This window comes from Trichechus manatus, unplaced genomic scaffold, assembly GCF_000243295.1.
Source record: "Trichechus manatus latirostris isolate Lorelei unplaced genomic scaffold, TriManLat1.0 scaffold00072, whole genome shotgun sequence".
Classification (NCBI taxonomy): domain Eukaryota; kingdom Metazoa; phylum Chordata; class Mammalia; order Sirenia; family Trichechidae; genus Trichechus; species Trichechus manatus.
The window spans coordinates 2,779,135-2,793,709 of record NW_004444008.1 but is presented as its reverse complement, the minus strand read 5'-3'; the positions used below and the strand labels follow the sequence as shown (position 1 = coordinate 2,793,709).

At 41.7% G+C, this 14,575-nt stretch overlaps 1 pseudogene across 1 annotated transcript; it reads left to right on the top strand.

Moving 5' to 3' along the window:
* Nucleotides 1-4,324: 4,324 nt before the first annotated feature.
* Nucleotides 4,325-5,411, top strand: LOC101359557 (protein LSM12 homolog pseudogene; annotated as a pseudogene). Its single transcript, XR_002824677.1, has one exon. The product of XR_002824677.1 is annotated as a protein LSM12 homolog pseudogene (transcript).
* The last annotated feature ends 9,164 nt before the right edge of the window (nucleotides 5,412-14,575 follow it).

Below are 14,575 nucleotides of genomic sequence, written 5' to 3'. Positions count from 1 at the left end.
AGGAACCATACCTCACAACATATACAAAAACTAATTCAAACTGGATCAAAGACCTAAATATAAAGACCAAAACTATAAAGTTCACAGAAGAAAAAATAGGATGAATGCTAGAGGCCCTAATTCACACTATTAACAGGATACAAACCATAACCAACAACACAAACTTCAGAGGAGAAGCTAGATAAATGGGATCTTCTTAAAGTTAAACACTTATGCTCATCAAAAAACTTCACCAAAAGAGTAAAAAGAGAACCTACAGACTGGGAAAAAAAATTTTGGACAGTACAAATCAGACAAAGGTCTAATCTGTATAATCTACAAGAAAATTCAACACCACTACAACAAAAAGACAAATAATCCAATTAAAAAATCGGTAAAGGAAATGAACAGACACTTCACCAAAGAAGACATTCAAATGGCCAACAGACACATGAGGAAATCGAGATCACTAGCCATTAGAGAAATGCAAATTAAAACCGCAGTGAGATACATCTCACCCCGGTATTACTGGCATAAATCAAAAACACTGGAAAAAACAAATGTTGGAGAGGCTGTGGGGAGATAGGAATTCTTATGCACTGCTGGTGGGAGTGCAAAATGATACAACCATTTTGGAAAATGCTATGGCGCTTCCTTAGAAAGCTAGAAATAGAAATACCATACGATCCAGCAATCCCCACTGCTAGGAATATATCCTAGAGAAGTAAGAGCTGTCACACGAATAAACATATACACACCCATTGTCACTGCAGCATTGTTCGCAATAGCAAAAAAATGGAAACAACCCAGATGTTCATCAACAGACGAATGGATAAACTGTGGTACATAAACACAGTGGAGTATTATGCAATGATAAACAACAATGATGAATCTGTGAAGCATCTCATAATGTGGATCAAACTGGAGGACATTATGCTGAGTGAAATAAGTTAATCACAGAAGGACAAATATTGTATGAGACTTCTACTATAAAAACTCACAAAAACGTTTACACCCAAAAAGAAACAATCTTTATTGGTTATGAGTGATAGGTGGGGTTGCGGGGGAACTAAATAGACAATAGATAAGTGGTAACTTTGGTGAAGGGTAAGACAGTACATAATACTGGGGAAGCCAGCACAACTTGTACAAGGAAAGGTCATGGAAGCTCCATAGACACATCCAAACTCCCTGAGGGACTGAATTGCTGGGTAAAGGGCTGTGGGCACCATGATCTTGGGGAACATCTAGGTCAATTGGCATAACACAGTTTATAAAGATTATGTTCTACATTCTACCTTGGTGAGTAGTGTCTGAGGTCTTAAAAGCCTATGAGCAGCCATCTAAGACACTCCACTGGTCTTACCCCTTTGGGAGCAAGGGAGAATGAAGAAAACAAGATACAAGGAAAAGATTAGTCTAAAGGACTAATTGTCCACAGCTACCAAGGCCTCCACCAGGCTGAGTCCAATACAACTAGATGGTGTCTGGCTACCACCACTGACTGCTCTGACCAGGATCACAACAGAGGGTCCTGGACAGAGCTGGAGAAGGATGTAGAACAAAATTCTAACACACAAAAAAGACCATATTTACTGGCCTGACAGAGACTGGAGAAACCCCAAGAGTATGTCCCCCAGACACCCTTTTAGCTTAGTGGTAACGTAACTCCCAAGGTTCACCATTCAGCCGAGGATTGTACAGCCCCATGAAACAAAACTGGACTAATGAGACACAGCAGTCCAGGGACAAGGACTAGAAGGCAGGAGGGGATAGGAAAGCTGGTGATAGGGAACCCAAGTTTGAGAAGGGACAGTGTTGACATGTCATGGAGTTGTTAACTATTGTTATAGGGCAGTATGGGTACTAACTGTTTAATGAGAAACTATTTGTTCTGTAAACCTTCATCTAAAGTACAAAAAAAAAGAGAGAAATTGCTTACACTTTGCCCTTGAGTAGGTAAGATGAGATGAGGACAAATATCCCAAACCACTTGTGGAGTAGACCCTGACTCATGGCGACCCCATGTGTGTCAGAGTAGAACTGTGCTCCACAGGGTTTTTCAATGACTGATTTTTCTGGTAGTAGATTGCCAGGTCTTTCTTCTGAGGCACCTCTGAGTGGACTTGAAGCCCCGATCTTTTGATTAGCAGCTGAGTATGTTAACCATTTGCCTCACCCAGGGATTCTGAGAACAAATAAACCAGTAGAGTTGTTTGTTTTAGACAGGAGCTTCATAGTTCATATTTAATAACAAGTGGGACGTCCAAGTGTGTGAGTACAGATGGTGGCTGGTGGGTAGATTTGCTGGCGGATGTCCGTGAAAGTTTCCCTGTGATGACTTCAGTTTTATCAGTGAAGGAAAGGACATGGCCATCTGCTGAGAGTGAGAACGGGAAGGAGAAGTGGAGCGTTGGCAGAGAGAACAGAAGGTGTGAAATGGCACATGGGAGAGCGAAGACTGGATGACAAGGATGGGTAGTGCGACCTCCTTAGTGTGGGTTATGATTGTATTTTTAATTTCATCTCTTATTTCTTTCACTTCTTTACCTTCACATCTTTTGATATTTTCAGAATGTCATATGTTCTATTGAAGGTGCTCAACTGCTCTGAAATTGCATGTGCTCTTCCAGCATTTCTTTTCAGACATCATCTTTTTGTTGGTATTCAGTACGTTTTCTGAAACCCATTTTTTCCATTTTTTCCATTATCCTACAACAGTGGTGTGTCTGCCCAGCCTTGGTGTGTGTTCTCAGAAGGCGCCCTGGATTTTGTCACTAATATGTAGTTGATGGTTACCTCTATCCTCAGATCTGCAACAGGAGGGAGACAGGTGGGTGTTCACAGCCCTCATTCTTGGTCTCAATTTTTTAAAAGAAATTAATGGTAGTAATTATTATCATTAATTGCTACTGGGTACTTTTTAATGTTTTTTTGTTTTTTTGTTCATTTGTTTTTCCGGTTTCCAGAAGTAAGAACATGGCAGTTTAGAGCTGCTAAGCTTCGCTGGGAAATGCTGGTGGCTAAGTGGTTAAGAGCTACAGCTGCGAACCAAAAGGTCAGCAGATTGTATCCACCAGCCGCTCTTTAGAAACTCTGTGGGGAAGTTCTGCTCTATCCTATATGGTCGCTATGAGTCAGAATCAACTCGACAGCAACAGGTTCGGTTTGGGCTTTGGAAGCCTCACTGACACCTGGTCGTAAGCTTCTGAAGTGAGATTCAAAGTTTCTGTTATTGTCGTTCTGCTGATAATCAGCTTCTCTTTACCACTATTGTATAGTATTATTTGCCCATAATTAGACTTAAAATACCAACATTTAGTTTGATGCCAACCTCTATTTTCTATTTTAACCTTAGAATGCTTCTTCCATGGGCCAGCCTTTCAGCTCTTGGCCAGAGGCGCGCGCTTGGCAGAAAGTCCTACTTCGGCTGCTTTTCTTGGTCATCCAGCACGGCTTCCCCTTGAACAGTCTCTCATTCTAACTATCGTTGAGTAAGCGTCTTAGTTATCTCATGTTGCTGTAACAGAAACAGCTTCAACAAAGAGAAATTTATTTTCTCACAGTCCAGTAGGCTAGAAGTCCAAATTCAGGGCGTCAGCTCCAGGGGAAGGCTTTTTCTCTCTCTCTGTTGGCTCTGGAGGAAGATCCTCGTCATCATCAGTCTTCCCCTGGACTAGGAGCTTCTCCGCGGGGGAACCCTGGGCCCAAAGGATGCACTCTGCTCCCGGCGCCGCTTTCTTGGTGGTATGAGGTCCTCAGTTCTCTGCTTGCTTCCCTTTCCTTTTATTTCTTGTAAGATAAGAGGTGGTGCAGGCCACACCCCAGGGAAAATCCCTTGACATTGGATCAGGGATGTGACCTTAGTAAGGGTGATACAATCCCACCCTAATCCTCTTTAGCATAAAATTACAATCACAAAATGGAGGACAACCACACAATACTGGAAATCATGGCCTAACCAAGTTGACACATATTTTTGGGGGACAGGAATGAATCCATGATAATAAGCATGTGCTCATTTCTCATTCCATCCCTAATACTGAATAATTTTTCCCATTATGTTAAGTATCACTTATATTTTTCAACTTATGAATAATTCTTCTCAATTTTTTGCCTTGGAATATTCATTCTATTTTTGTTGCAGAATTAGCAAGTTAGAGTACATAATAATAGCAATTGTTTCCACTCAAGTCTTTTGCACTCCAATCATATGACTACACCAGGCATGATTTTCCATTGTGTAGTATAATTCTGCAGTAAATTGAGGATGATTTTGGCAAGATCATTATGGAAAAGCCAACAAGATTTTGAAATTTGGGCCGGGTGTCGCTGGTCTCCCAAGATGGCGGCTCCTCCGGGCGAGTATTTCAACGTTGGGAGCCAGGTGTCGTGCCGGATGTGCCAGGAGCAGCGGCTGTAGGGCGAGCTGGTAGCCTTTGACTACCAGTCCAAAATGCTGGCTTTAAAATGTCCTTCTTCAGGTGGAAAGCCCAACCATGCAGACATCTTGCTCATAAACTTACAGTATGTTTCAGAAGTGGAAATAATTAATGACCGAACAGAAACCCCTCCTCCTCTAGCTTCACTCAATGTTAGTAAGCTTGCCAGCAAAGCACGGACAGAGGAGGAGAAGCTGAGCCAGGCCTATGCAATCAGCGCTGGTGTCTCCCTAGACGGCCAGCAGTTCTTCCAGACCATTCACAAGACTATCAAAGACTGTAAATGGCAAGAAAAAAATATCGTACTCATGGAAGAAGGTGTTATTACACCCCCATATCAAGTGGAAAACTGTAAAGGCAAAGAGGGGAGTGCGCTGAGCCATGTACGCAAAATAGTTGAAAAACATTTTAGAGACGTGGAAAGCCAAAAGATACTGCAGCGTTCACAAGCCCAGCAACCACAGAAGGAGGCTGCCCTGTCATCCTGAGTCCACACACCTGGAGGACTCTTCCAACATCCAGCCAAGGAGGCAGTGGTGGTGGCTTCAGCGGAGGCAGGCCGGGGGAGGGAAGGGATCCTATATTTCCTGTTGGCTCTCGTTAACAAAGGGTCGGCGTTTCCACATCTTAGACTTGAACAAACAAAACACCCGACAAAAGAGAACAAGAGAATAATTTAAAAGTTGAATCATTACTTGACTAACAGACTTCGGTCCACCATGTCCTTTTCACAGCTCCCTTCTAGAACAGTCGCCTTGTTAATTTTATGTTTGAAAATTCCTTTCCTTTCCTGCTCTGCCCTTTCAACTCTGACTTTCCTTTCCTACTGGGTTCCCTTTCATTCTGTTTTTATAAGTGGCTACACTTGCCTTCTGAGTGATTGAAAGAAACTTTTGCATCTTCTCTTCCAAAATAAAAGTAACAAGCTGACTGGGATACTTAAGTGGAGACCAGAGCAGCAGACAGAGGTCTCACTTTAAATTTTTCTTTTTTTTTTGCACAGGGCATGGCTTGAATTAGTTTTATTTTTCTTAACTTTAAATATATATATGAAAATATATATTAAAATGTTCTCTAAATATTTTCTGCTTCTTGCAGGTCTCTTTTTACGAGATCATGGCCACTCTTCCCACCTCATTCCTCCGAAAATAAAAATGCATTGCCGTCCCCAGCATACCCGTAGCCAGGCACTTGACTTAGTTCACAGCAAGAATCTCCTGCAGCTCTTTGTAGAGCCAGTGTCTGCAGATGGGATTCGGGGTTTGAGGGTCCCTGATGGCTTTGTAGTCTTTAACTGTGTGTACCAGTCTCACATTTGGCCAGAACCTCAGGATTCACCCTCTGCCTTTTGTCTTACTTCCTGGTACTAGAAGAACTTCCTCATCACTCTCTCCCAGATGGGAGAGCCAGCTTCCCTTGCTCCTGTGCCCTCTGCAGGAAGAACTGTTTTGCATGGCACGGCTCAGCTCCTCTTCCTTGAGGGATGACTTTCTTTTATAAGGAAACTGGAGTCCACCCACCCTGACCTTTCTTGAAATCCATATCCAGAGCCACTAGCCCAGGAAAAAACGTGGGTGACCTATAGTTTCTCTTTGCCTGCCAACCTCCTCTGCCTGTGCTCCTCCCCCCTTAAATTTTACAAGCTTATCACAGTTTGTACGTGCTCAGCCGATGGGCAGAAAACCTGGAAGACTTTCTAGACTTTAGCCGACCAGTCTGGTTTTGACTAACCCGCTGAGAGCTTAACCTGGCACCCAATGCCCTTGTGCCTTTAGGGGGGTCGTATGGGGCAGAGGGTGCCCCACCTGAATATCAGGCACCAAGTGGATGTGGGTGATGCTCATGTGACTGGCTAGAGCTTGGGGTGGGGGTGGGGGAGTTAATTACTATTTTTTGGCCATGATCTCTTTCCCCTTCCTTTTTTATTTTTTAATTAAATAAATGGATCAAAATTAAATAATTCAAGCCCTGCCTTCAAAATGAATTTTTGTTTTTAGTATTGTTTAGCAAAAACAGTAAAACCCCAATTTTTTTAACCATCAAAAAAAAAACAAAAAAAAAGATTTTGAAATTTGTACTGGTGCCACTTGACTCAAGTTTTCATCCACTTTCTTTTGAAATTTTGAGACTAATGAATAATTGTGCCACAGTATAATCAGACACAATAATTATAATGAAACTATAATTTAAAACTTAAGCCAAACAAGAATTATATTTCATATGAAAAGACTGTACACACTCATGTCAATGTTCTGTTCTGTAATTTTTCATCACTTTAAATCATTTAAAAAATTTTAACTTGAAGAATTTGGACTTTTCCAGATTACAGGTAAACTTGAGGATCAAAATGGACTTATATCTTTCAAAAAGCAGTTGTATATAGATAGTTAGAGACGCAGATATATGAACCTCTTAGCTTCGCACTGAAAATTTTTTTTCACTCTGATTTCTCTTTGTTACACTCAGTTATGATTCCTGCATTCAGAAATTTTATCTCAAGGGCTCCAAATCCCCTGAGCTTGGATATTTGAAGGGAAACAAACAACCTCAATACTCTACGCATGGTGCTAAAGAAGTTAAAGTCAAAGATTTAATCTTCACAGATTCAAGTAAACACCACATACACTAAAATGAATTAATACATGCTGTTCAAAATACAATTACGTCGTTCAATGGGACGCATCATCTCTACAAAAATGAACAAAGGAACATCCACGTCTGCTTCAGGATGGTGTGATAGCGCATTTCTAGATAAATGCTGTGCGTAATTAAGAAAAAAAGCATTAACTTCTATTAGCTTTACTTGTTCTTCTAATTATCTTTCCTGGGTCACAAACCACCAAAATTTTGCTGTATTTAATGACTATTTTGTTATGCTCAGGGAATCCTTGGCTCCGGCATTTGAGGAATCCACTGTAGAGGTAGTGGGTCTCTGTTTGGTGATGTGGCTGTAAGTCACGGAGAAGAAGATCTTCCTGCTGAGGGATGGGACACGTGGACAAAGGATGAACTGAAGGCTCGTGCAGCTGAGGATTTTTACCAGTCTCCAAATGCGGCTTCTCCACATGGCATGGGCTGCTCACCGCCTGCGACTGGGTTCTGAGACAGGACGTGTTAAGAGAGGGCTCAGGAAAGCAGGCCTTCCAGGAAACCAAGTAGAAGTCACCGTGTTGACTCCTTCTAACAGCACCAGTCACTGCCCACCCAGATCAAGGGGCAGGGGCGGGGCCCACCTCTTTTTGTTGTTGTTGTTGAAAACATGCACAGCAGAACAGATACCAATCCAACAGTTTCTACATGTACAATTCAGTGACACTGATTACATTCTTCAAGTTGTGCAGTCATTCTCACCTTCCTTTTCTGAATTGTTCCTCCACCATTAGCAAAAACTCACTGCCCCCTAAGCCTCCTATCTGACGTTTCAAGTAGGCATTGTCAGTTTGACCCCATGTAGATAGCTCTTTAAAAGAGCACAGTGCTCAAGGCAGACATTCTTTACTAGTTAAGCTAAACTATTGTTGGTTTAAAGAAGACTCCTGGCTGGGGGTAATGCTGAGACCACATTGTATAAGAGCAGTGGGAGGGAGATGATGCTGGGACATGCTGTTGGCTCGCCTGCATATTCTATTGTCTTCCTTCTATCTCGCAGGTCACATGGCCACACGTGTGCAGAATGCACTCAAACACCGAGTAAAAAACCGCATTGGTGCCTATAACTAATGTTGGATCCTCTGGAGCTGCTACCTGGGAATTTGATTATACTTAGAATATCTTAGATGAATTATTTATATGGGAAACCCATATTCAATTATACCATGACAACAATTTTCTTGAGCAAGTTAACAAGTTAACAGGAAAATTGTAGAATTAAAGGTGAAATTCAGTAACAACTATCTTTGTTACGCACACAAAGTGGTGACGTAGCTTCTAAGACAAAATGGAATCAAATCAAAGGACATATGTTGTTATAATAAAATACCATGTTTTTTACTATTTTGTAGGGTTAATATTAGGGTAGAATTGAGGCCGCTTATAAGATGTTTATCTGTGTGTTATTGACTATGCAAAGGCATTCTACTATGTGGATCATAACAAATTTATGGATAACACTGCAAAGAATGGGAATTCTAGAACGTTGAATTCTGCTCACGAGTAAACTGTACATAGACCAAAAGACCACTGTACAGAACAAGGGGATACTGTGTGGTTTAAAGTTAAGAAAGGTATGCATCAGGGTTGTATCCTTTCATCACACTTATTCAGTCTGTGTGCTAAGCGTATAATCTAAGAAGCTGGACTATATGAAGAACAGGGCGTCAGGACTGGAGGAAGACTCATTAACAACCTGCGTTATGCAGATGACACAACCTTGCTTACTGAAAGTGAAGAGGACTTGAAGCACTTACTGATGAAGATCAAAGACTACAGCCTTCAGTATGGATTACACCTCAAAATAAAGAAAACAGAAATCCTCACAACTGAACCAATAAGCTACATCATGATAAATGGAGAAAAGATTGAAGTTATCAAGGATTTCATTTTACTTGGATCTACAGTCAACACCCATGGAAGCAACAGTCAAGGAATCAAAGGACACGTTGCATTGGGCAAATCTGCTGCAAAAGACCTCTTTAAAGTGTTGAAAAGCAAAGATGTCACCTTGAAGACTAACGTGTGCCTGACCCAAGCCATGGTGTTTTCAATTGCCTCATAGGCATGCAAAAGCTGGATGATGAATAAGAAAGACCAAACAAGAATTGATGCTTCGGAATTATGGTGTTGGCAAAGAATATTGAATATATCATGGACTCCCAGAAGAACAAACACATCTGTCTTGGAAGAAGTACAGCCAGAATGCTCCTTAGAAACAAGGATGGCAAGACTTCATCTTACATACTTTGGACGTGTTATCAGGAGGGACCAGTCCCTGGAGAAGGACATCATGCTTGGTAAAGTAGACAGCCAGCAAAAAAGAGCAACACCCTCAAGGAGATGGACTGACACAGTGGCTGCAATGATGGGCTCAAGCATAACAAAGACTGTGAGGATGGTGCAGGACAGGGCAGTGTTTCATTCTGTTGTACATAGGACAGCTAGGAGTCACAACTGACTAGACAGCACCTAACAACAACAACATCTTCTACGTGCAATATGGACTGATGTTCTATAAGGAAGAAAAATTCCATTCCGAAAGAAAAATTAAACACCTTCCTACTACAGAAGGCAATCCTGTGGACTGCTCTTGTGTACCTAACATCAAATTTTCTTTGAAGAGCTTAGCTGGTGCTTCTACTGTGGACAGCTTGCTTTGTGGAGACTGTATTTTTTATTTTACTACATAATATATTTTTATAAAATATATAACTTACACGAACTATATGTAACTATAATTTAACCATGTTTGGTAAGTAAAAATTCCCTTCCAAGTTAGGAAAATTTCTGCTCAGCCCTCGTAGATCATGTGAATACAGGCATGTAATTATGTGGATTGCCAAGGTTATACTTTATTTGATAAAGTAGATAATAACTAAAATATAGTCATTGAGAGCAAACTGCTGCCCTTAGGACAAATATTGTATGAGACCACTATCATAAAAACTCAAGAAATGGTTTACACACAGGAAAAAAAAAAAACTTTTGCTAGTTATGAGAAAGGGATGGGGTGGGGAAGGGAAATCGGTAATTAGATAGTAGACAAGTAAGCGTTAACTGTGATGAAGGGAAAGACAACACACAGTATAGGGGAAGTCAGTACAGCTTGACCAAGGCGAAATTATAGAAGCTTCCTAGACACGTCCAAACACCTCAGGGACAGAGTTGCTGGGGCTAAGGGCTGGGGACTTTGGTCTCAGGGGACTCTAGGTCACTGGCATAACACAGTTCACAAAGAAAATGTTCTGCATCCTACTTGGTGAGTAGCATCTGGGGTCTTAAAAGCTTGAGAGTGGCCATCTAAGAGACATCTATTGGTCCCATTTGGCCCAAAACGAAGGAGAATGAAGAAAACCAAAGACACAAGGAAAATATTACCCTAAAGGACTAATGGACCACAGAACAACAGACTCCACCAGCCTGAGCCCAGAAGAACTAGATGGTGCCCGGCTAGCACCACTGACCGCTCTGACAGGAATCACAATAGAGGGCTTCAGACAGAGCGGGAGAAAAATGTAGAACAACATTCATATCACAAAAAAAGACCAGATTTACTGGTCTAACAGAGACGGGAGGATCCCCCGAGATTATGGCCCCCAGAAACCCTGCTAAGTCAGAACTGAAGCCACTCCTGAAGCCTCCTTTTCAGACAAAGATTAGACAGGCCTATAAAACAATAATGCATGTGAGGAGCATACTTCTCAGTTCACTCAAGTATATGAGACGTGATGGGCAACCCCTGCCCAAAAGCAAAATGAGAACGCAAGAAGGGACAGGAAAACTGGACAAACGACATGGGGAACCCAGCGTGGAAAGGGGAGAGTGTTGTCGCATTGTGGGGATTGCAACCGAAGTCACAAAACAATGTACATATAAATTTTTTTAATGAGAAACTAATTTGCACTGTAAACTTTCACCTAAAGCACAATATACTTTCTAAGAAAACATACACACATGGACAATTAATCACTAACTTTGGTAAGTAAAGAGTAAACAGAAGGTGAAAAAAAAATTAAATATCTGCCCTTCAGATAACTATAGAAAGCAGTATAAACCTAAAACCAACTTAGTATTCTTGGGGGATGTAGAAGAAAAAGTACATGTCTACGATTTGCAAACGTTTACAGAACATGTTACTGTGCAATGCGACTTCCTGTTTTGGATGGAATTAGAGTGAGACTGTAGAGAACTCAGAGAGCAAGGCAGGTTTGACAGGACGTATTTCGGCCGTGGAGGACAACTCGCTGCAGCCGACTTTGCACGTACAGTGGCCCTTCCTGGCGCCATCAGAGAAATTGTGAATTCACTGTGTTTCCAGAATGAATGCGTGTTGTTTTCTGGTTCTGTTAACACTCACCTGATTCTTTCAAGAAATGGTTTCGATACTTACAGTGGTGGCTTTTATTTAAATACCAAACTTTTGCCCCAGGTGTGACATTCCTTGGAGGAGAAAAAGCAGATTCAGTGTGTCTCTGCACTAAGTGTTGGACTGGTTCCTTCTGAGAGTTAAACTAGAACCTTGAATTTATTCGTATTCTGAGATTCATTATTAAAGGAGCCGTTAGGTTATGTTGGGGTCACTAGGTGGTGCAAACAGTTAACATGCTCAACTGCTAACGGAAAGACTGGGGGTTTGAGTCCACCCAGAGATGCCTCAGAAGAAAGGCCTGGCAATCTACTTCCGAAAAATCAGCCATTGAAAACCCTACGGAGCACCGTTCTACTCTGACACACGTGAGGTCACCTTGAGTTGAGGTCAATTCAATGGCAACGGGTTTTGGTTTTAGTCTAGGTTTCTGAACATTTACTGTGAAAATGACAATATTGTTGAGGCCTTTGTCAGCCCTTAAGAACCACTTCTGGCCAGTCTAATCTTCCTAGACTGTATTTATCAGCGACTTGACTCTGGAATACAGAGAAACACCATCCATGTCGTCTACATCTAAGTTCCTGTTTCAAGTATGGTTAGGTCTCTTGCAGATAAGCTGTGCCCGTTTGTTTTGTCATTAACTTGCTTCTCTTTAACAAAGGTAAATCGACGAAACAGAGAAATAATCGACGTTGTAAAAAACACGTTGGCCTGAAAACCTTCACTGAGAAGCTTCTATTTTGACATCAACTATACATCAAAAAAACAAACACACAAACTAGTTGCCATTGAGTCGATCCCAACTCATAACGACCCTACAGGACAGGGTAGAACTGTCCCGTAGAGTTTCCAAGGCTGTAGTGATCTTTACAGAGACAGACTGCCACATCTTTCTCCCATGGATCGGCTGGTGGGTTTGAACCTCCGACCTTTCGGTTAGCAGCTGAGCACTTAACCACTGCACCACCAGTCCTCCTTTCAACTACTCAGGGGCCAAATCTCTATCATTAGGCAAGGTGCTCGCCTCCGTGTGTGTACCTCAGGAAGAATTTATTGACGACCCAATAATTCACAATGCATCTGTACTGTTGATCTTTAACCTCTACTTTACATATACGCATGCCTAGCTGTCCTGTGTACTTTGGAAATGTGCAAAAATCAATTTTAAAAGAATGATATAAGAGTAAATACATAGGGGGCTGACTGCAAACAAGCAGGGAGATCTTTCTGGGTTGATGGAGTGGTTCTAACAGTGGATTGTGGTGATGGTTGAACCAAACCAAAAACCACACTAAATAAAAAAAAACAAACCTATTGCAGGTGAGTCGATTCCGACTCATAGGGACCCTATAAGACATAGTAGAACTGCCCAATAGAGTTTCCAAGGAGCGGCTGGTGGATTTGAACTGCCGACCTTTCGGGTAGCAGCTGAGCTCTCAACCACTGTGCCACCAGGGCTCCAAAAACCACACTAGTTTGCCATAAAGTGGATTCTGACTCATAGTAACCGCATGTGTGGCAGAGTAGAACTGTGCTCCACAGGATTTTTGATGGCTGATTTTTCAGAAGCAGATTGCCAGGACTTTCTTCCGAGGTGCCTCTGGGTGGACCCAAACCTCCAACCTTCTTGCTAGCAGCCGAGCACATTAACCATTTACACCACTCAGGGACCCCAGTGTTTGCACAACTCCGGAAATGTACTAAAAACCATTGACTTTTACCACTAAAGAGATGAATTTTATGTTCTGTAAGTTTTACCTCAATACACTGTTAAAATAAATACACATACAGGTTACAAGCATTGCTCACACCCTAGAGAATGCCCTGGTCCCCATGGATGACAGCTTCGCTTGGAGAGCTTCAACCTAGCTTATATATTGCATAACCCCTTCTGGGTGGGCACAAACCTCTGACCTGTTGGTTAGCAGCCCAGCACTTTAACCACTGCGCCGCAGATTGCATGACCCCCACATGGTCCTTCTGCCCCTACTTTCTGTCCTGCCCCCACCTAGTCTTAGAACATTTTATCTGCTTCAAGCTTTTGGTAATTTCATCATGACTAAAAGATCATTTTTAAATTCCTAAAACTGGAATTCAAGACCTTCTAAAAGGAGCCTCAACTACATCCCCAGCTTGCCTTCCGCTCTGCTTCTCCACTGCAAATAACACAACTTATTCTGCTTTGTCCCAGAAGCTTCCTGTTGCCGGGTCTCAACCCAGGACTGCTCTCCATGCCTGCGGCTAGGCTCAAACCAGCAGGAGGCACATTCGATCTGTCGTTTTTTTCAGGATGTACCGTTTATTAACGACTAACCATTCATTAAGTATGTGACCTGGGAAGGTAACTTTCGTACCTCTACCTGCTGAAAGAATTTACTTCGTGCAAACTTTCCAGGCCAACACAGGCAGGCTAAAGAAAACCAACAAACAAAACATCAAGCAGGAGAAAGGATTTTCATTCGGTTCCACCAAGTTCAAACTTGTTTTTTCCTTAGACTTCCTGTGTGAAAAATCAATGACATGAATACATCTGAAGATGCCAAGACAGGAAGGAAGGCCAATGAAAAGAACACGGTAACGAGGCATAAAACCAGTGACAATAACCTGCTTAAATACTGCAATTACTCAATAATCTTTTAGTTTATTGTTTACTAAGAGAAAAAATGTACATCAGGAAGCTGCGAATGTAAAGCCAGCGAGTATGTTGTCCTGATGTGCTGAATACATGGAAACGTGGATTTAAAAAAAGTACAAATTTTAGTGAAACATATTTTATAAGGGTTTCATACACCCAATAGAGGCTGTATTTAGGAACATAATGTTTCATTGACATAGCTTTTTACATGAGTCCATTATTCTTTCTTTTCATGTCTTTTTCAAACTTGTCAGTGCAAATCAATAGCTGGAGATTGTGTTATACTGACAGACTCTCAAACTTAGGAGACTTTTTTAGCAGGATTAAAAGGCATGAGTGGATCCGGTGGGCACAAAAAGGTGCTAAGTGGAACACGTCTTGATTTTTTGGGCATAGAGAATTGGACGAGATATGACTTTAGCAAGGGACGTCCAGAGTCTAATGAGTATTCTAGAAAGATCCAGTTTCAATTTTTGCCTTCAAGTAGAGATTGTGATA